Source organism: Trichosurus vulpecula, chromosome 2, assembly GCF_011100635.1.
Source record: "Trichosurus vulpecula isolate mTriVul1 chromosome 2, mTriVul1.pri, whole genome shotgun sequence".
Taxonomy (NCBI): domain Eukaryota; kingdom Metazoa; phylum Chordata; class Mammalia; order Diprotodontia; family Phalangeridae; genus Trichosurus; species Trichosurus vulpecula.
Genome location: NC_050574.1, coordinates 344835438 through 344859832, shown reverse-complemented (window position 1 = coordinate 344859832; position 24395 = coordinate 344835438). Strand labels below are relative to the sequence as shown.

Below are 24395 nucleotides of genomic sequence, written 5' to 3'. Positions count from 1 at the left end.
TCTGTGTCAGAGCATACTCATACAACAGAGCTAATGCAATGTGGGTCTAGGATGCCCAAGGTTGGGCTGTAACTTCAGAGACTTCCAAAGAGAAGAGAGGATAAAGCTTAGCTAGATCTGCCATTTGCTCCCATATAATCACCTCTGGGTAAGCATGAAAAGAAAAGTATGGAAAATGTACATTTAGATGACATGAAAAAGAAGGATATGGGACTTTTTATCACTAAAACTTACCACACTAAGTCTATGAAGTCTAATATTTAGTTCTCCTGAAGATCTAAAGCTAGTTCTCAAACATTACTTCAGGCATCTGTAGGTCCTAGGCCTTTGAAGGTTTCTTCACAATTTGGGGGTGTTTGATAGCCAAAAGAGCAAACAAAAAGATGACATAACATCAAAGAGATAACCTTTCCGTTACCAAAGAGCCAAGCCCTTGTTTGCTTTCTAAAGGTCCAATCTAAATCACTAATTAAAACTAGAGGGGAACAATTATAGGAACATAAGGCCATAGGGTTAGAGCTGGAGGGGACCTTAGAAGTTATGTGGTCCAATTCTCCTCCCACACCCCTTCTCTTTACAAGTAAGAGAAGTGAAACCTACAGAGGTAAAGTGACCTATACGGTGTTGCACGAGGAATAAACAGTAGAATAAGAATTAAGAATGGATATGTAACTGTACCTACAGTCACACTCCAATGCCTCATGGTGTTAGAGAGGTCACCCTGGATTTTCAAAGTCTTATGGCAATAGAACACAAGTTCTGTCAGATTTTGCCAACCTCTAAAGGCTTGCATGCATTTATCCCTATGAGGGCAGCTAGGTCATGCAGTGGATAGAGCACCAGGCCTAGAGTCAGGAAGACCTGAGTTCAAATACAGTCTCAGATACATACCAGCTGTGTGATCCTGAGCAAGTCACTTAACCCTGTCTGCTTCAGTTTCTTTATCTGTAAAATGAGCTGGAGAAGGAAAGGGCAAATCACTCCAATGTCTTTGCCAAGAAAACCCTAAATGGGGTTACAAAGAGTTGTACACGAATAAACAACAACAAAAGTCCTACAATAGGCAGCAGCTCACTGGGGCTGTGGGTTGGCCATCAGGCAATGCTGAGTTTTGGTTGTTTTTTTTAATTTTCTGGTCATTAAAATTCAGAAAGACCATTTATGAGGTAGTTAAGAGGGGGACAATCAGAATTAATGGAAGGAGTAAAAGTACCCCTGAAAACACATCTTTTTAAATGTTGGAGTATGTAAATGCATAAAACACAAGGGAAAAGAAAGGAGTAAAGGATTCAAAATGTAACTAAGAAGGCTTATTTTAAATACTTAGAAAAATGTTTTGATGATTAGGTCAATTAAAATTCGAGAACAGTTACTAAGGAAGGTCATGAATTCTCTATTACTGTAGAGACAGCTCTTCTGTTTACTTAAAGGATAACCTTTATTCTAACTCTTCATGCCTTTAATAATCATTATTATTTTTATTTATATCAGTATAAAATTAATCAGCTTGACAATCGTTAGTTACTAAGGATATACTAGATAAACATAACAAGAAGTTATCATAACTCCCATTTAATATACTGCTTCAAGATTTACAAAACACTTTGGTTAAAAGAGAGAGAGACAGAGAGAGAGAGAGAGAGAGAAAGAGAGAGAGAGAGAGAGAGAGAAACATCATTATTCCTATCTCACAAGAGAGGAGACTGAGACATAGAAAAGATAAGTGACTAGCTTTAGGTGACGAAGTATATTTTAGTCACAAGTCAAATTCAGATCACAACTCTGACAATTACCCTTGCCCACTCTAAAAAGAAAACTCTGAAAATAAAAGCAAAGCAAACTGAAGACCATCAGATATGTCTCTAAATGTAACTGACAGTATGTGCAAATCTGCATGTCAACATAAGGAAACTGAAAGAGTATAGAAAAGATATAAAATTTCCATTGCCCCCCTTTCTTTTCAGAAATTTTTTTTACCTCTATCTAACACTAGACTAAATGATCCATTTCCCATTACCTGATTCCTCCAAGAGATTTTTCTGGGAATGCTAAACTTTTTTGAAAAACAGAGATATTCTTTTCTATTCTCAAATGATACAGATGTACGAGAAACTTAACTATGTAAAACAATATATGACATGAAAACTAACAGGGAGAAAACATCTCCAATCTAGCTAAAATAGTTTAAATCTGACTCTAATGTTTTCCTTTTAGCCTTGTAATGTGCTGCCATTGTTTCATTGGGCCAGCCCACATACACTGAGTTTTGATAGGTGTCTTTCTCCCATCTGTTCTTATATTTGTCTGACTCTTGTTTAATCTGACAAAGGTATTAATAACACTGTCTTGATCCCTGTAAATATATTGTTTCCACACAATTCAGAGTCTCTCTAATTCTGATATTCACAAATTAACTGGGCACTATTAAGGTGTGCTGAGCAACACTAAAATAATGCTATTTGCAAAGGAAAACAGAATTTGATCTGCCTCAAAAGTAAGTAAAAGGCATGGAAATATTTATGCAATCACTAAATAACACACAGGCTTGAATGGCTTATTTGGGGGGGGGGGAAGTAACCTATAGGAAAGTGATACAAAAATTCTGCACTGTTCGCACAAGTTTTAACCTTCCTTTTAGCAGCACAGGTTATGTAACTACTAACCTAAAGCTGCCTACTATAGTAATATAGCAAGCAAACCTGAAAGGCAGCTTACAGTGGAGTAGTCGACTCATGGCGTATGCTTATGAAAGACATGGGTTCAAGTTCTGCTTCTGACACATACTAGCTGTGTGACCATTATTCAGTCCCCTTAGGGCCTCAGAAAAGTCTCTAGGATTCTAAGTTACATAGGAATTGCAGGTGTGTACCAGCTACACCAAAATAATAACAGATCAGGGCTAAAAAAAAAACAAACAAACAAAAAACCCTATCATCTTAGGGAAATGAATGCTACTCCATAGTGAATCAAATTTCTGTCGGTACTCAGATTGTACATTAAGGACTTCTGAAATCTCAATCAGTTCCTTCAAGCCAGTGTGTAGCCATTTAATGCACTGAATAAACAGCTTATAGAATAGTAGTACTATAGGAATATGAAAGGGTTAACACAGTTTCTGAAAGTATCTGACATTAAGCCAAGGAACCACATACAGAGAGAATATGGTTCAATTGTTAGTTGTTGAAATACTGAACTCATTTATCTCCAGAAAAATAAAGACATTTTGAGGGGCATTTAATAAGACTACATGACGTTAGCTTTGTAGGAGTTAAAACTGGTCTTGAACTTTATTCTTGTCACCCTTCTAACTGTTATTCATATAAAGCACAGTAATTCACTTAGGGCTCTTTTAAGTAGCCAAAACTCTTTCTCAAGATCCCTGCAGCCAAGGTTATTTTAGGTGACTCATAGAATAAAATCAAACCAACAAACATTTACTGAACATTTGGTCAGTGTTGGAAAATTGGGAGAGGGAAAAGTCAGCTTTCTGGATATAGTATTTCCAAAATGACTGTATATACATGTCTAAAATATGTGTAGGATGTTTATCATGAGGTGTTCATTAATATCTAATTCCCAAGAGTAATAGAACATTTCCAGTAAATTTCTGAGACTATAAGGAATGAAGCATTTGCACAGGACTGAGATGGAGTTCTTCTTTTTAAATGTGAGGGTCCAGCAGTCACAGATTAACTTCCAATAAGACTCAGATTCTCCAAAGAACACCAGCTGATTGTTGTCTGTGAGCAGACCAAGCATCAGGTTTGAAATACCATAACTCAACTCCTTGGAACAAAAGGTTCAAGCTGTGCAAAACTGATGCAGTTCTCCTTTCTGGAGTCAATAAATTTATTGCCAAGCAAAATTCTCTTAGAGAAGATCTTAAATTTAATTCTTTCTTCCTCCTCTGCATAGAATCATAGGCCTTTGGCAAATGGATGAGATTCACTTGGAATACTTAGCCAAAATGACCCAAATCCCAACTAAAAACCTTACAAAACCAATAGCACTAAGTAGGTTATGACCATCTTACCCATGCTATATAATTTCTTTTTTTCATACATAACCCACAGAATTGACTTACTTCCAGAGGTGTAATACAATGGGGGTTTTATATAAACAAAATAGGTAGGAAGAAAACACACAGATACACATACTGTATTTAATAGAATCTGCACAAGAATGATGTGCATGTGCATGTGCATGGCCATAAAACCTAGCATGAGGATATAAAGATGAACTTTGTGTTAGAAGCCTAAGTGCAGTTACCCACATGCATACCCACATGGGCAGTAATCAGCAGTGAAGGAAAAGACAAAGTTACAACGTAATGATTAACTAGTGCCTTGTGCTATCATTCATGACAGGTATGTAAGCAGTCATGGCAGCAATGGGGGTGGCCCTCTTCCCATAAAGCATCAATGCCAGTACAGACTGGATGCTTGGACACAAAACAAGGTAGAAAAAGAGTAAAATATTGAGCCAGCCAAAGGAATGTTCTGCCTAATCCATCTCCAATTTTAAACATAAAGAACAAATCTACATGAATAAAAATTTCTTCTTGGGATTGGCATGTTTATAGGATGTGGACGAACTCTTTTCTCTATTTATCTTACCATACATTGCAATACTCCTAATATTCCCTTTCTAGTATTACTCTGCACATTGTAGGAAGTAGGAATTTTAACATTGGTTGGCAAGGAACCATGTTAATAGGTAGGTAGGTATGGCCATCCTGTCAGTTTGTGAACAGATGGTCTAAGTGAGTCCATTTAACTGATGGTATATTCTATGAGCGTTTTATCCCTGAACAACTAAATGATAACTAAAACACAAAAGAACCCATCATGACTATATTTCTGTTCTAAGTACACTTCCTGGAGTATTCCAGAAAATATATTTCCCCCCAAAAAGCAGCATAAACCAACCAAGGTCAACAGCGCATTTGTCAAACCTTTACTGCATCTTTTAGAAACAGCAGTCTTCAGATTTTAAGACATACAAACTCCCAAGTCATCCTTGTATTTAACAGTGAAGATGGAATGAGTGCTTAAGCTAAGGTATCTCTTCTTCTCCTCCCCCATACCAGTTAAAAATTAAACACATTTCATTGGTACCTTAGCTTGTCTGACTACCAAGCATTATTCAAGAAAATCTACAAGTTACAGCTTTATATTTGTATTCCAACCAAATCTTAGGCTGTTTATTTAACAAGACCTTGAAAGAAACTATTTACAAAAATAGCAAATTTTTCATTTCAACAAACTCTTTTTCTGTGAAAGGCTATGCTCTCCATGTGGATTTATTATTTTACTAAATAGTTTTAAAATGCAAGAACTGAAATAGGCACATCTGAATGGACTGTGAAGAATCCACAAGTCAGAGATCTGATCACCAATTACTATACTTTATGTCATGGATTCTTTCTTCAAACCCTGGCCAATATGGTACAAAGAATGATAGCCTCATTTAAAAACAAACTCCAAAGATACACTAATTTGAATTTCCAGGAATGAAAAAGTGAAAGGTGTTCTATGTGCTACATTGTTACCCAAAAGAATTACCTCAATGAAAGTCCTATTCCTGCCACAGACGGCAACAGAAGGAAGCGTAGACTCTATATATATAGTGGGGGAAAATGGGGAGCACTTAGATTCTTTTTCCCTGCTACATACAGAACTGATGCGGTATAGACAGGGTTTGGAGTGTACATCCTTAGTACTTCTGTACCTTAAAATATTGCCGAGTATTAATTTTTCATCAAGTTGTCATTTTCTCTGACATTTGGTTTTATTAATCAAGGCATTTATCATTAATTTGTAGAAAATACCATAATTAAGCCAAATAAAATAAAACCCTTAAAAGGTTAAAATTAGAAAGCAGATGAATTAGAACTCTGACATTAGCCTGTTGACATGCAGGAGCTTTTCTGAAGTGGGGGGAAGAAATTTTTGCAGTGGGTTGGTACCTCCATCTTTGGGCTGGCTGGTTTAGAAAACTATTCTAGAGATTTGATTTAAATCTCCCTGACAGTTTTGACATTCAGGTGAAAGGGCTGCTGCTGCTGCTGCTGCATTTGGAACAATTTGCATATTCCCCTGCTAAACGGAATGTTGGAGGTGTGCACTGGTGTAAAGAAATTAAAAACAAGCTTTCACACATGCTTATGTGTATATATTCACAAAAGGGATGGTTGGATCTCCCCATTCCACCCCCCTCCAATGTAATCTGTGATTTACTCCTCTATAATAAATTACCCTTCCATGCTATTCTAGCTGGAAGGTCTAACCATGCATGTAAGAAGCAAAGTAATTACATCCTCCTCTTGTCTAGAGATCCTTCTTCAGTCCTGGTGAGCTCTCTATACAGTTCAGCCAAAGAAATCTACTGTGACCTTCATGGCTGCTAACTGAAATTCTGGCCTGCTGGTCACTGGTAGCCATTCAAGTTGATCTAAACTGATGCAATTGGGCATTTTGTCACTTTCTGAATACTTCTATACCTCTCTTATGGTTTGTTTTAATGTTCTCTCTTGTTTGATGAAGGTTGGGTATTGTCTTTTTGACTCAAAGCAGGGGTGTTAAGAGGCTCAGATGAGATAATGAATGTAAAAGCACTTGGCAAACCTTAAAGTGCTATATAAATGCCATCTATTATTATTATGATTAGCTTGTAGTGACCAGGTCTCCACTATTATGGTGACTTCATTCTCTGAGCTTTCTATGGCACTCATGCTGAATTCAAGCCATGTTTATGGAGCAGTAAGGGGGGAAGCCAGTAAATGTTGAACAACTCAGCTTTCCGGAGGGTATGGGGGAGAGAAGAAATTTATGTACACATTTTTAAGGTTAATCTTCATTATTAATACTTTCTTAAGACTAGACAATCTACAAAAAATAAAGCCTGAGTTTGTACTGATTGCTGATTTCAGAGGGGTAAATGCATACACTGAAAATTTAACAATCACAAGCCTGTAAGCCTGTTAGAGCTGGCTCCAGCACAGTCCTGGCTCTAAGCCAACATTTCTATTTAAATGAAAATATAAATAAGATATAAATGTAGAAGAGTCCTAAATTAATAAATATAATAAGAAAGATAATGCTATTCCAATGAAGAGAAGAAATAAGGAAATAATTCAATTCAGACATTAAGAAATTGTAAAATGTCTTCCTTTAAGGATTGTAGATATTCAAATTAGATAATATATGGAGAATGCTTTGCAAGCCTTAAAACACTTTATAACGGATATTATAATTATTCTGACTAGTAGACATAGTCAATGAGGGTACCTTGCCAAAGGCTTCTTCAGTATGAGATAATGAATGAAGGACCGCAAACATCTTACAACATTTGAAGACGTTCATATATGCTAAAGAATATTTCATTAATATTACCTTCACTCTCCGGAGTCTGAGGTGGTTAAGAACAATTCTTAACACTTTTTTCTGTGAAACTGTAAAAAGAAAAAAAAAAACTTAAATTTAGCCATCTGCTGAGATACTACCTTGAATTTTCATACCAACCTTATAACTAGAAGAGAGAAGAGAGTGACCATTTGTGGATAGATAAATACATATTAATTGCTTCGAAAATGATAAAGTCCTATATATTTACATATCTAAGTGAAGAACAAATGTGCATCAAAATAAGAGACAAAGGATTAGAATCCAGAACACTGCATCTGTAGTCTGTCCAGGGAGAAAGAAAAGAAAAAACAAAAACCGTACCAGTACAACAAAACATCATTCATTTGAATTTTACCAATTTGGAATCCATCATAATTCAGATGAGTTGGCCTGAAGCGTACCTTTCTAACTCTCTATGAAATAAAGGATTTGTTTAACAGATTAGTACTATAACAATATTTTAAGTGAGAAAGTTTACCCTACCATTGAAAAAATAATTTTCTGGCACCCTTAAAAACCACTTTTTGCAGCATCAACTTTTACATAAATAACAATGCCATTATCTCTTACCCTGTGTAGTGGTACAAGGCACTATGCTAGACACTGAAGGGGATATTAGAAAAAATGAGTCTGACAAAATTCCTGCCCTCTCAGGCCTTGGTCTAGAAGGAATCTTATCTCCACTTAAAGCTTGTTCGTCAGGACTTTTAATTGGCAACACTCTGGTAGGCTTGTTCATGTTATTTTATGTGCTTGAAAATAATGAAGACCATTTATTTTTTAAAGTATGTAAATCAGAACAGTCTTTGTCCTAATTATTATGAATCAGTGAGCTTTTCCTATTGATAAACAGCTTTTAGACACATTTCAGAGAATTTGAATTTAAGAAGAATTAACCAGGAAATGCTTTCAGATTAAAAACTGAAGTTGGCACACTGTAGTCTTGGAAAGGGATATCTCTAAATTTGCTATGAAATCTCAGTGATGACCTTGATATCATGTGTACTAATAATCTCCACAGAGAATAAGCAATCTGAACTCTCAAAAATCAGTTCTACTAATAGAAAAATATATACATAAACACAAGCTGGTTAAAAACTTATAAACCTACCATAACAGTGTTTTAAAATATGCCACACTAAAATTAATCAAGGAAAATTATATGCTTCAACATAATCCACACAATTAAAATCTTGAGATCTCACTGTTTTTGCTCACCACCCACTCTCTTCTCAACCTCTTGCAATCTGGTTCTGTCCCCACCACTCTGCTGAAACTGTTCTCTCCAAAGTCACCAGTGACCAACAAATCTGGGGACCTTACTTCTTGTTTTCATTCTCCTTACCCTCTCTGAAGCCTTCAACACCTACCGATCAGCACAATCTTACTGGATTAACTCTCTCCTCCCTTGGCTTCTGAGATACCTTTTCTATTACTCCCCCGACACCCTCGACCCTCCTCCAGCTTCCGTTCCTGGATTTCATCTTCCCCAAACTTTGAGGTCATTCAGGGTTCTACCCTGGCTCCTCTTCTCACCTCTATGTACTCTTTCCCTCACTAAACTTATTCACCTTCAAGAATTCAACAATCACCTTTATTTAACTTCTGAGTCTAACTCTCTTCTATGCTCCAGTTAGAGAGGCAGAGATACTGTCTTTGGAGACAGAGGACCTTATTCTGTTGCTTATTTCAGAGGCAGTTAGGTGGCCCAGCAAAGTACTGGACCATGGGTCAAGAAGATCTGAGTTCAAATCCAGCCTCAGATGCTCATTAGCTGTGTAACCCTGAAGTCGACAAATCAACTACACTTGTTGACTCTCTGTTCCTCACACACAACATTCCCTCTTCTTTCTCGATGACTTTGTGCTGGCTGTCTCCCACGCATGAGTATTCTCCCTCCTCACCTCTGCCTCTTAGCTCCCCTGTATTCCTTGATGATGGAGTTCAAATACCAGCTTCTTGAAGAAGCTTTTGCTGGTTCACTTCCAACTAGAGCAGGCCTGCAAAACCTACAGCACGCACTGTTTACGGCACGCCAAAGATTTTGGGTGGCCCCCGAAAGATGTAGAGGAAAACAGCTTGTGCAAGCCTGCACTACAGCCTTCCCTTTGAGATAACCTTCTACATGTTCTGTATATGTCTTGTATGCATATAGTTGTTTAAATGTTTCCCTCACAAAATCATATTTATTATATGTCACCTAAAATGCATTCCTTCATCTGATTTCACTATTTTTATCTATAATACCTCCCAGCTACAATACCTTCCACATTAGAAATTTCAGTGTTATCCTTAACTCTTCCCTTTCTTTCATCTTTCAAATCCAATGAGTCACAATGTTCTTTTCATTCTAACTCCATGATTATCAGGCTCTTCTCCCTGCCTGGACTACAATAATATGGTCTGAACAGGTCTTTGATCTATATTCACCCTCTCCCTGCAAACCTTACTTCACACTATTGCCAAGAGCTTAATAAATGTTTATTGGTTGACTGATTATGCATAGATATGGCCATATCACACCTCTGCTCAAAACCCTTCAAGTGCTCCATATCCATATTGCCTAACAAGTTCAAATGCCTTTTGGTTTGACCCCCTACTTCTGGAATCTAGCCTGATCTGGTGCTCCTCTCCTCCACATATTCTATGTCTCTGCCAAAGTAGTCTCTTCACCATACCTTGTGCCTACCCTACAATTTTCTACCTCTGGGCTTATACCTGGAAAGTCCTTCCCATACGATTTATGCTGTTGGACTTCTACCCATCCTTAAAGCACAACTGAAATGGCAGTTCTTCTAGGAAGTCTTTACCCTTTTAGTAAGCACTTGATCCACTCAGAGTCTACAGAGTCTATTGCTAGAACCTCTCTGTTTTACTGAAATGTAATCATTTTATACTTCTTTCTTGAGTATGTTTCATACCCCTAATACAAGATTACAAGCTGTATGGTAGTAGAGATTGTCTCTTATCCAAATGTCATAACTCTACTGGCACCTAACAGTTCTCTGCAGAAGAGCTTAATGATTTGTTGTCACTATTATTAGTCTTCTGGCTATTTTCATATTTTGTTTACATTTCCTTAGGAATCTTAGAATCATAGATTTAGAGCTAGAAAAGACTTCAAAGGGAATCCAGTCTAATCTCCTCATTTTATATAGGAGAAAAATGAAGGAGAGGCACGTGCATTGCATATACAGCATGTAAGCACATACATATACATGATTTCTGAAGGCCCTTCCAGCTTTAGATCTACGACCCTATAGTGTGTATATACATATAAACCCATACTGTATACATATATACACATAAATATTTATTATCAATACATATATAGATAAGTATATACAAAGAAAATATAGATAGATATCTCTATCTTTCAACACATAGATACATATACATAGTGAGTCAGCCAGTTAAGAATCTTTTAAGTGTCTAGTACGTGCCAGGCACTGGAGATACATAAAAGATATACTGGAAATAAACTTGGAGGCAAGGCAACAGCATTAATAGGGACTGAGAAGGGCTTCTTAGAAGGTGGGATTTTAGCTGGGACTTGAAGGAAGCAAGGAGGCAGAGATGAAGAAAGACAGCCAATGAACTATGACAGCCTATGAGAGACAGCCAATAAAATGACCAGAGTCATGAGATGGAATGTCTAGATGAAGCTGGAGTAACCAGTATTAGTTAGTATTCTTGAGAGTAACTAAAGATGAGCCCTCCATGACTTGGAGACACAGAAAAAAAAAGAGAAAGAAAGGGATAAACAGTAGAAGTGTTAAATATATGTCTAACCTATATCTATGTAAAGAGTAGTTTCAGTTTTCTGTTTTTTTCCCTCCATTCCTTTTTTTTTCTTCACAAACACTTCCCAACACTTATCCCAAACCTTAGCCCTCCTTCCTCCCAAACTACGGAGAACTCATTGCTACAACACTCAACACCATTTCTCCTTTGCTCTTCCCTAATCTTCTCCTCACCCCCACCCCCAATCTAGCAGTAAAGAAGCAGCATTGGAGTGAAAATCTGAGGGATAGAATGTCTACTGAGATTTTTGCAGCATCACTTTCCATTTTTGGAAACATAATCTAGCAACCTTGTATGATTCAGAGGAAGATCATGGGGAGAGTCATCAGTGGGAAGAACTGTAAGTCTTCTGGATATGTAAAGTGATTCCCTGCCCTAGCTGGGGAGCCTTGGTAGAGCCTTCAATAACCTGAATTTATAATTCTAACAGTAATATTGATATAGAGCTTATGAAGTGAACTTTGGTCTGGTCAAAGTGGCTAAGACTGATCCTCTTGAACTAACAGATTAAGAAGGGTGTTTTACTTTGTTTGGGGAAAATTGTAGTTTGTCTTAGATTCTCCTGAGATTTTGCAGTAAACTGGAAAAGGGAAGATTTTACCTGGGTGAAAATATCATAGAGGAAATTCTTCTTTCCTTTCAAAGTAAGGGACATAAAAATGCAGTGACACTTCCTCATTTTTGTGATGGAATTATAATATTTCACCTAACAAATCCATGTATTATCCAGGAAAACAGAATATACTGTCATGAAGCAACAATTCCGAGTTCAGCATTAGAATAGAATGAATGACTTTATATGATTTTTTTTAAAGTTACTAGCTGTACACGTGCTGCAAACGTATTGAAATTGATGCCATATCAGAGTTCACCTTTAGATAAAAAAAAGAACAGAAAAAAATAAAGCACTAAATGGTTAGTGCCAATATACCATGTTTAATGGAGGAACCTGGAAGATTAAAAAAACACACATTCACAAAAAATGAAGCTGCCAAAGTAAGGCTGCAGACGTGACCTGTTAAGAAAAGCTCAAATAGAAATATAACTACTTTTAGCAGCTCTTATGCTATAAGATTGGCTTTAATACAAAAGTAGAACTTTGATGAATACATGAAATACATCTAAAAGAAATAACATTAAGCCTTAGGTGCTTGCTTTCTATATAGAAAAATTCCTTTAGAAGTCACAATTTTAGGCTTCCTGAGCAGTTCAGAAATCCATTTGAAAATGTCCATCTGTCCTTGTTTTTGGTGAAAACATTCAGCCAATTGTTTGTCCAGAAAAAAAAATTAAGGACTATATCAAAACAAATAGCAGTGGATCAATAGGTCTTAGGAAAAAGAAACATAATACTTGTAACAGTATCATCTAGACACCCCATAGCTATTAACTACATACATAATTAATAAAATTACAAAAGAAAAAGCATAGGCTGAAATGTTGAAAACTTTAGGTGCCTGTGTTATATTTGTAGAGTAGGAAGCATGCCCTTGAAACAGACATTAGTTACAACATATCAATTTAAATGAGAGTAGCATTACAGAGAGACAAAACATGCCATATGAACAGATGAAGATTTCAATCATCAACAAGACCATGCTGTTCATTCTTGCATAAACAAATGTGTTTTAATCATTGGTACTTAACATGAAGTTCAAAGGTCAACCTAATGTTACAATAACAGTGACTTTTTTGGGGGGAGAGGGAGGTAATTTCATCAGTATGGGGAGCTGGGAGTGGGGAGGAGAGAGGGGGGAGATAGAGGAGAAACTAATACATTACAGCAGAATCACACAGCCAGTACATGACAAAGAACTGAACCCAGGTCTTCCTACCTCTAAGGTTGGCCTTCTACATACTACACCATGGTTGCTTCTCTTGATGGTGACTCTTAAGGATAACAATTTCTATTGCTGCTACTTATTAATATAAAAATATGGGCAAGGTGAGTGAAAACTTCTAAAACCAATAATACACTACCAAGTGTGAAATTCACATTACTTGTTTATTAGATACAATTTAAAACATTGGGTTTCTTTAAACATTTTTTCAAAATTAAAATTGAAATTCAAGTAATGGAAAACTGAACTAAATGTCCAAAAATAACTCTATTTATAGGTAACCAAGCAGAGAAGTGAACAAAAATACATGCCAACCCCCTACCCATAAAACTAGTTTGGTTCTGATCCAATCTCAGGGCTATAAATTCAAGGTTTTCTAGGTAAATCATTTAGCCTGACTTTAAGATATACCTAATATGGAGAATTACATAGAAATAGAGAAAGTTTTAGAATAGATTCAAGGGTTTAGGTCTACTCTAAAAGAGTCTTAGACACAATCAGAACCTAAGACCCACAACAGAACAAACCCAAATCAAATCAAATTCTCAAGAGATGTGTCAACAGCACAGCCATATTTGCTGTTGAACTTTCTCCTTTCTCTTCTTAATAGAGAAGGGAAGAAGTTCCCATCCCTGGGTGGAATGGATAGAGGCTGGTCTTGGGAGTCAGGAATACCTGAGTTTGAATCATGCCTCAGTCAGAGAGTTTTAGGATATCTCTCGACCTCAATGACCTCATACAGTTGTTATGAGAACCAATTAAGATAACATACATAGAGTACTTTCTATACATGTCAGCTATGTAACAAGAGTATATCCCACATACTTGTTTGGTTTCTTTTTAATTTCATCTAAACCTTTCTAATTTTGAGTTTTATTCTCATGTGCCCTTAAATTCTTTCAATTCCTCCTCCAACATGGTAACATCACGGCATGGAGGTCATCCTGGTTTCTCAAAGGCTCTGCTAAGCAAGTAGACGTCTAGCAGGTCCTACCAAGGTAGATTCTGCTTGTGGACTGTATGTCGATTATTCCAGGGTCATCCTAACTAAGTCTGAGAGGTTCTTCACTAGGTTGGCTTCAGGATGACAAATTTTTTAGCCATAGAAACTTTCAAAGGTTATCTTCTAATTTACGAAATCTAAGCAATCTGTAGTTGCTGGGAGTATCCACACCAACAAAATTCTGGGTTGCTTGAAGCAAATTCTTTTAAAGTATCACCATGTCACTTACTCTTTTTATGTGCTCCTAAATTCTGTTTGTCCTCATTTTTCCAATAGTCCACCTTAAATAAAATCATAAAAATCAGCACATACCAACAAATAAATAAATTAAAACTCAATGACTATAAAAAGTACACAGTCTAACCTGCTTAATTATTAAAGGGTAAACAGAATGCATTTCTGAATTATTTACTCAATCTTTTTCAACTAAAATTTCATAAAGTACGAAATATGTGCTTCCTACAAAGACATACAAAACAATTCCTTTAAGATATTTTGTGAGAAATGCAATGAACAGGTTCTAAATACCCATATATATCCAAATACATACATATATATGCATATGTGAATTAAATTTTAGGAGTCTGGACGAGAAGGGAGGAATACTCCAGTGTAGAAAGAAGGAAGAAAGTGGGCAGAATTTCAATTTCTCATCATTGGAGTGCATGAGAAAAATATACAAACATGTAGGAAAAAGTGGGGTGAGTAAGCATCAATGAACCGTTGCAAAAAATAGCATGGTGCCAGGCAAATAGTAGGTGCTTAATAAATGTTTATTGATTGAATGATTACTAATAATACATCAAACTCTGTTGGAAAACATCAGGATTGGGGGAGGCAGAGAGAGGTAAGAGGGAGGGTAATACCTGGGAAGGAATAGTCATAAGCAAAACAATTTCCTGATCCTGTAAAAAGGGAAAGGAATAGAAAAAGAGAACCAGAATCTAAGGAAGTGCCTTAGGTTGTGTCTTGAACAACTGGTAAAACGGCTGAACAAATTGTGGCACATGAATGTAATGGAATATCATTGCACCATAAGAAATGATGAAAGAGGTTTCAGAAAATCCTGGATAGTATGAATGTAGGCAGAGAAATGAACAGAATAAAGAGAATGATTTATAATAAGATAAAAACTTTTAAAAGTACAACAGCTGTGAAAGACTTTAAAATTCTGATCAATACAATGAGCAACTATGTCCTGAAATGATGAAGCATGTTACTCACTTCGTGACAGAGAGGTAATGGACACAAGGTAGAGAAAAAGACATCTATTTTTGGTCAGGGCCACTATGTTGAATCATTTTTCTTCACTGTGCTTATTTGGTGGCACAGTACATAGAACGCTGGGCCTGTGGTCATGAAGAACACCTGAGTTCAAATTCAGCCTCAGACACTAGCTGTATGAACCTGCCTTAATTTCCTCATCTGTAAAATGGGGATAATAATAGTACTTACCTCCCAGGATTGTTTTGAGGATCAAATGAGATAATAATTGTAAAATGCTTAGCACAGTGCCTGGCACACAGTAAGCATTATCTAAATGTTAGCTCTTATTAGCTATTATTATTTGTCACAATTTTTCCCCTTTTCTTTTAAGGAGCTGGTGTAGGGTGGGAAGGGGAGGAGTTGCAACTGTGAAGCCAAAAGATAGAGTGTCATTTAACATTTTTTAAATTTCGCAGACGGGATCAGAAAGATGTTCAAAAGGAAACACAGACAACCAGGACAGTTTTGATAGCTATGTGTAAAGTTTATTTTATTGGAGATTCATAGTTCCATATATATTTTCACAGTTTCACATATAAACTTTGTTTTCTGGGGTGTGTGTGTGTGTGGGGGGTGTGTGTGTGTGTGTGTGTGTGTGTGCGCGCGCGCGCGTGTGTAAATGTTTCTTTCGAGCTGTTTAAATTAAGAATAAAAATACAGTTTTAAAAATTAGGTATCTATTAGGAGTGCACAAAATTTCCAATTTTTATTTTCCTTCTGTATGCATGGCTCCACAAAATGATAGGGTGTTTGGTATAAGGAAAAGCAAATGCTAATTCAACCAATCTACTCTTACCTGATTAAATTAAATAGTGATTTGAATGTTGATTAATTAGATCTTCTGGGTAACTGAGGATTTACCAGCAGACCACAGATATAGAAGGTGTTGGAGACTATACTGAATGATGAGTTTGTCTTCTCATGATTTGCCCCAGTCCTACACTATCGGTGCATAAAAATTTTGATTAAATAAATTATGGTTGACTAAGGTTATGCTATAGGTGATGTCTTCCCCTACTAGAATATAAGCAGCTTGAGAGCAGCAACTATATTGCTTGCTTGTATCCCAGTCCCCAGAATTTATGCAGAGTGCCTCTATAACTACAAGTTTTTTCTAAAGGAAAAAAAGATTTCTCTTGAACCCTTGGTTCCCTCAGCGGTAGAAAGAGCTATATGAAAAGATACTTAGCTTTAAACTTTAATTTTGAAGCAGAAATAAAGCTAGCTATTTATTTTAAATAAATTGATAGCCCCACAGAGTACTCTCATGTGGCTGTCATGAATTATTTTGGAATCTAATTATTTGCGTATGTTATATCATCCTACTAGATTCTAAACTGTTTACTTTATCTAAAGTTTGTGTATCCTCCCGTATCTAGGATCCTTCTCTGTACACAACAGGTCCACAAAAGTTTGTGGAATTCAATTAAATTGATGAGGCTTAATGTATACCTCTATATCTTAAATGAGCCCACTATTTCCTTAACATAAGAAACAGATTAAAAGCACTCTGCACAGACTCAATTTCACTAAGTACTTTCATAACTTAACTGATAAATTTTCACTTCAGTTTTATGCACTTGACTTTATATATTTGACTTTTACGTACTTGAAGAAGGGGCTCTCCTTCCACATAAATCTCCAAGGGTCAAAACGCCTCCACAAAAATACACTTTCTACCTCCTCCTCAGAAGCACTTTTGATAAAGCAGAGAAATCTTGTAACTGTCTATTTTAAGGAACAACCTAGATATCGACATAAAATGGCTTGTTGGCATGGTCAGTCATTGATCCTTCAGCAGCTTAATATAAACTGTTCTAAGATGATTACCTTCCAATTACGGAATTACTTATCTGTGATTTTTACAATTTAATTTAAAGTAAAATACATCTATTTGAGGGCAAAAGAGTTAACACAGTGGCTAAAACTGTAGAAATTTGAAAACTTCCTTGGCATCCCCATCTATCTGACAGATTGAGTGTTCCCAATGATAGCAATCTCGTTGTACCACAGAACTTACACACAGTGTACCAAACTTTAGATTTTTAGGTATACCCACTGATGACAAAGTCTGTTATAACAAGACAAAATTTGCTATTATTATTATAGTCACCACTTTTTCAGAATAATTTCTTTTGTCTTTTTCAAAGGATTAACAAAAACTCAGTATTTAAAGATAATATATATTTACAAAGAGTCAGACACGATTGAAAAACAAGTCAACAACAACATTTGGATGATCTATTCCAAATAATAATGATTTAATTTAATCTACACAATCACTGCTTCAAACTACACTACACTGTTCAAATTCAAAAAGAATTCATGGGAATTTACTCACGAATTTAGTCTTTCAAATTATGTACAGTTTAGCCCTCGCCCCTTTGTATTTCTGGTGCCACATTTCAACACACTGTTATACAAATTTTATGTAAATTATAAAGTCTTTTAGAGCAAACTGAAAAATGCACAAAGCCTCCTGGCTCTGCTTCTGGCTTTCCAAACTGCAACATCCTAGCTCCATATGGGTAAATGCCCTCTCCCCCACCCTGCCATTTTTCAGCTCCATTTTCTGTATTGTCTTTTGCCAATGGAAGGTAAGATCCTTGAGCAAGAATTTTTCTTCCTTATATTTATATCCCCAGTGATTAGCACAGTGCCTATAACATAGTATTTAATAAATGTTTGTTGTCTTTTTTAGCTTTGTCTCTCTTGGGAGAGAAATCATAGAGAACTCTTGATTTTTTATGCCTCTATGACTATAAATTTGAGCCCATCTCTTCTTGACAATCAAATAAGCTTCTATTCTTTTCCTTGTTCTACCATACGGTATGTGGCACAGTGGATAGAGTGCTGGACCTGGAGTCAGGAAGATTCATCTTTCTGAATTCCAATATGGCCTCAGATACTTTCTAAGCTGTATGACCCTGGGCAAGTCACTTAACCCCGTTTGACTCAGTTCCTCATCTGTAAAATGAGCTGGAGAAGGAAATGGCAAATCATTCCATTACCTTTGCCAAGAAAACTCCAAATGGGGTCACAAAGAGTCAGCCAAGATTGAAATGACTGAAAAACAAGAACCCCACTTCTAACCCTAGCCCTTAGGGCCTTCTGATCCTATAGTTATACTACTCCGTTTCTCATTCAGTTCCATAGTTTAAGAGAAATATTACTTTAAATGTGTTCTCATTCTTTAATCTAAATCTGTGGCCCCTGGTCCTCAGACTCTCTGTAACTTACTAATTGAATACATTCTTTCTTCTTTCCCACCTGGGCCTATGTCTTGTTCTTCCTGATTTCCTGTTCTGCTAAGCTCCTGATCTGTTCCATCTCACAACTCCAATTTTAGCATAAAAGAACACTCATTTCTCTATTTAAGAACTATTAATAAAGAATATAAAGACAGTAACAACCTGATCACTGGAATATCTAAAGTGACATATACATTAAAATTTTCCACACTCAAAATATTAAACATAAATGGCCCTAAAGAAATGAGAAACTAAGTCTCATCCTACATCTTATCATAGGTACTGTGCTGGACTAATACTCAAGTATAAGCCTCATAAGGAATTCATTAATTCGTTACAATGAACAACCACGTATTAAGTACCTTCTGCGTGCAAATGTCCTAGACTTCTGGAGAGGCACTGAGTTTAAATAACACATAATCCAAGCTCTCAAGGAGTTTACGGTCTACTCTAATATGAGGAATAAGAAGGCCAAATATTAGGAAATAAGAAGATTCCTATAGAAATTGATATGCGAGGGGTTCAACAGATAACAATGGACAGGCATAGTATTCCAGACATTGTCCAGTCTGAGAAAAGACATGGAGAGATGAGTTCGTGCTGCATTTTCAAGAAGCGAAGCAGTTTGGCTAGAATGCAGAGGGAATTCTGGGAAGAATAATAGATGTGGTTGAAAACGTAGGGTGATGCTAGGTAGTAGAGGGCCTTGAATAAATAAGAGATAGAGAAGTCTGAAATTTATTTGAAAGGTATTAAGGAGTCACTGACGATTTTTGATCAATGGAGTTACATGATCAAATTTATGGAAAGGAAGATTATAGAATCATTCACTGATAAATGTCTAATGGACCATAAGCTTCTTAAGAGCAAAGACTGGTTTCAAGTTTTCATTTTTTCTTTGTATCCCTATCATCTAGCAGAACACATGGTGCATAGGAGATGCCTAATAAATGTTTTAGCATTAACTTATTCATTCATTCATTCAACAAATATTGAGTATTCAACAAAAGGCGCTTTTTTGTATGAGTCCCAGGCTAAGGAGCGTGCAGTCCCTAGAGCTTAGAATGTTCTCTCTTATCAAAGCACTTGGAAGAATGTCCATTATCTATCTCCAGAGGCATTGTGGAATGGTAAACAGAAGGCCAACCTTGGATATAGAAAATACTGGTTTCAAGTCCTATTTCTGGGATTCTTGGCAAATCACTTAACCTATCAGTGCCCCCAGGCAACTCTCTAAGATACCAAAGAGTTGCCAATTTTATCAGTAGAGGTAGTTTCTACCCAGGGAATTTCCCATACAAATTAAATTATTACGTCTGAATCAAATCAAAACAGAACATTCCATACCATATTCCCAGGGCTGAAAGTAACCTGGTGCCTACTTTTTCCTCTCTCAAAATCTGCAGATTTGTCTTTATTGTCTCTACTTTTAATAACAAAAGAGAATGAAATTTCAATAGCAGGTCAAAGATTTAGAGCTGGAAAGGAATTTACAATATAGCCAGTCTGTTCCCCTATTTTACAGTTGACATAACGTATGCCCACAGAGGTGAAATGATTAGTCCAAGATCACAAAGGCAGTAAATGGAAGAGCTGGGATCAGAACATAAAACCTCTCATGGGATAGCCAATGTTCTTTCTACTATAAAATGCCACCACACCAAGAAAGGGATAGTGCCTATTTTCCAACATGGACCTCTCTAATGCAAACTGGGACAAGCTGTTCCCTTGAACCATTAAATGTATGTCATTAGGTCTACTAACAATTCTATGTCATCCAATATATTTTGTTTTGTACTTTTTTCCCTTTATTCCTATATACAATCTGGAACTTTTCTATAACATTACAGTTTGACCCAAAGGTTCATTTATAGTCTTCTAGCTCTATTCATAACCAAAGCAATTAATTTTGGTGTATGGATCTTTCAGAGAACAACAAACACTTTGTTGAGGTTAAAAAAAATCTATTCCCCTTATCCCTACTAACTTTGTCATTCTATTTTAAACAGTTATTAAACTTATTGAGCATGACTTTTTTGTAATAAATTCATCTTATTCATTGTTCATGATTTCTTTGCCCTCAACTGTTTACTGATTCCCCCTCACCCAGTGTCTGGCAAAATGGAAATCTAATGCCAGTTATATTATTTTTATTTATTTTAGTATTTTTTTCTGCTTTTATCCCTCAAAATCCCATGTCTTCATAAACTTTCTATTCAGAATGTAGAGTCAATAGTTTAATATGCTTATTAACCAGATATCCTGACTGCATATTTTTTAAGTCTCCTTTTATCTGCTTCTCATCAATAGCAATCTATTTTCAGCAGTTTTATACTTATTCCCATTGTTCGACATTACACATCTCCATCAGTCTAACTATTCAATTAAATTTAAGTCGGATAAAGATTTCAAATGATAGTTCATTAATCTATATCTTCGGGATATGTTACTTATTAATTAGTAAGACTATCATTTTCCATTGTCCATCTTGGAGTTTCTGTAATAAATTCTACTGCCAATCAGCTTTCATTAACTTATCAAGCCTTCAATTATCAACCAATAAATCGCATTATACATTTGTGACATCCAATCCTATCTCATCTACTCTGGCTGCATAAATCGCTAAGGCCAATTGTGTCAAAATATTTTTTAACTCCAACTAGGAGTCTATAAAAACGCTAAAGCTGAAACCAATCTAAACAAAAAGTTTACTATTCATTTACGCTGGAATGTCAATGTAATCTTTATTTTTTGAAAGAAAATGAGATTTTAAAAAAATGATTAAAAGCGGGTTCAGTTTAATTCATTATTAAATAAATGAAAACACTTGAGATTGCTAGTAAAAATAAACCTTGAGATGGTTAAAATATCCATTCTAAATAATGAGAACATTTAGATAATTGTCTATGGGAAACACAGATCAGACTTTCAGTGGTCACAAAATGCTTGACCTTCACAGGTAAGCTGAATGCAGCAAGCATACCACTAAATTATACAGTAGGGGTAGGAGTGAGGAATCTGTCTGAAAAATAACATTTCCAAAAGCTCCACAAAATAACTGATTCATTAGAGCAATAACTGGAAGATTCTTTCTTTTTCCTGATGGGTTGGGGGAGGCTCATGAAACAATAGACCGTGCAACCAGAGAATAAAGCCTTCAAGCCTCACTTGTGCGTATGTAATGTTTTATTGCCAATATTAATGCTCTTGCCATGTATTCAGTATGTCGTGGGAATGAGTTCCCCAAAGAACACAGGTTAGCTGATCTCGGGTTCCTGACGAAATCACATGATAGAATAGGAGCTTTCACACACAATCAAGCTGACAGTCACTTACTCAGTACTCTGAGGGACCAATTTTTTCCCTGTAGACATTAGTATAGCACAAATCATGAAGTGCCAAAATTTTGAGTAAGTGCAAGCCTCTCATCTTTGCTCAGGTATCAGCAAAAAGCACCAGTCAGATACTTGTGGAAGGCAGTCAGGTTCCCTGAACTGAAGATAGGAATTAGAGGTATTCCCCGATCTGTTGCAGTTTATCTACCTCTCTGAAAGGAATAAAGCATTCTCCAGCAGGGATTATTCTAACTTGTTGCTTCAATTCAGTAAATATTTATTAAGTGCCTACTATCTACAAGGCATATAGTAGGCAATGGGAGGATTCAGAGAAGAGTAACATATAGTTCCTGATCTGAAGAAATTTACAATCTAATAGGAAGCTCAGATATGCAATATTTTTATAATATGCAACTTTAACATCTTGAAATTGAACTATGACTTCTGGAATATCACATATAATAATATAAAATAGAAACAGTAAGTACATAAGGGAAAAAATACAAAATATATAGACATGCAACCAAGCACACATAATGTCATGTAAACTATCTGATTAAAAAAATACAAAGATAATTGTTGATGCAATTTGCCTAATGGAAAACATTGATTCATGGAAATTAGACTTCGAATCAGTGAAATTTGGCTCAAACTAAATGCTCATTCATCAGACTATAGACTGAGCCAATCTTCTTTGCTATGGTGGCCATATTATAAACAACCTTGGGGAAAGAGCAATATGGACGTTATGATGACATCAAGTGATTAGTAATAAAGAAATGAAGCCGTGTTATAAAAGAGACAGAATCTCTAAATAATCACCAATGTCAATCTAAATCTCCAGAGACCTCATTATTGTTAGTTATGCTTTCCCACATGGTTTGCTACTCAGAATCATTATGTTATCTATTGGTTTTATAATATACATTAAATAATAATACTTGATATTTACAAAGAACTCCAGACACATTCTTTCACTTAATTCTGACAACAATTTATGAGATTGGTACTATAGGTATCATTATACCCATCTTACAGATGAGACAAATGAGGACTGGTGAGCATAAATGACTTGGCCATAATTACATAGTTAATAAGTGTTGAAGGCAGAATTTGAACCCACACGCAGTGTACTTTCAATGATCACGCTGTTAATAAGTGAATAATGGATCTGGAGTCAAGAGGCCCTAGATTCAAAACCTACTTCTTATACTTACTACCTGTATAACCTCAGAGACGTAGACTCTCTGGGCCTCAGTTTCCTCATCTGTAAAATAAGGATTGGACTAAATGAACTCTAAAGCCCCTACTGGCTGTAAATCTATGATTTGATCATCATTTAAGGTAAACCAAGCACACGAAGATGATTTCTTAAAGTCCATACTAATTCACAAATTTTTTTTTAAATGTCTGAGAGGACACTGTCTTCGTCTTCAAAATGTCTTCACTTAATATTAGAGACAGGGGAAGCTTCAGAGACCAGCTATACAAAAGCCTAGTTCGTTCAGTCTGAGGTCAGGCCTCATTACTGCCATCACCCTTGGCAATCTAACCAGAACAGATCAATTCCCCAGTTCTTTCTCTCCGTTCAGTGATAAAAACAAACTAGCACACCACTCCCTCCCTCATGCTAATACCAGTACAGGACTCATTTCCTAATGGATCTGGCATATAGGGAGACACACAGACTCCTACACAGAGTAACTTGAGCACCCAGATAATACAGAGGCAGAATTCCCAAGCACAGATTCCTATAAGAACATCTTAGTGTTGGAATCACCCCCAAATGATTCACCTATTCTTCAGTAACAAGCTGAGACAGACAGTCATCAGTCAAACCACAGCACTGGCCAAATTACCAAGGTTGGTAGATGTGGCCCCAGGCTACCTACTTCCACTGGAAGCTTCTGCCTATAGGGTGGTTTGTCAGATTGCCTACAGGATGCCCCACCCCTGCAACCTTGATTCCCAGGGCCACTGAAGTTGTGCAAATTGATTCTGAGGACAGCATCCCATTGGTGAACCCAGTCTGACTGGATATTGCTGAAGCAGTCTGCTTTTGGTGCCCTAGGGTATCTTCTCCTTTGCAGCAACAAGAAATTCTGCCACTGACAAAGCTTTAGCAAACTTTAGATGTCTGTTTACTCTTTTCCCTCAAATGCACTTAATTATTCATTTTTAGCTTGTGAAAACATTGCCATGCTGTGACAAAATTTACCATTTCTTTATTTGGCTAGATCATGGAGTGTCAAATTTCTCCTTATAGTACAGGGACTGCATTTGCTACCAACTTTTTGGCTAGCCTCAATCAATCCACATCAGGTATGAGCAAAATGAAATGGAGACTGAAGAGCTTCTGTGGTCCACATGAATGGTGATAAGGGCAAAGCGCCAACCAGAATGTGAAGAAAGGAAAACTGAAGCCAGAGCCAGGGCAAGGGACTGAGATGGCAAGGAGAGGCGAAGAGACTAGAGGGTAAGAGAATGAG

At 36.4% G+C, this 24395-nt stretch overlaps 1 long non-coding RNA gene across 1 annotated transcript in view; it reads right to left on the bottom strand.

The window, feature by feature from the left end:
* LOC118837432 overlaps window positions 1-7454 on the bottom strand; it is a 40042-nt gene extending 32588 nt beyond the window's left edge. The window contains exon 1 of the long non-coding RNA XR_005009560.1: window positions 7395-7454. This is a non-coding gene — a long non-coding RNA (uncharacterized LOC118837432). The remainder of the gene's footprint in view (window positions 1-7394) is intronic.
* Window positions 7455-24395: the final 16941 nt, after the last annotated feature.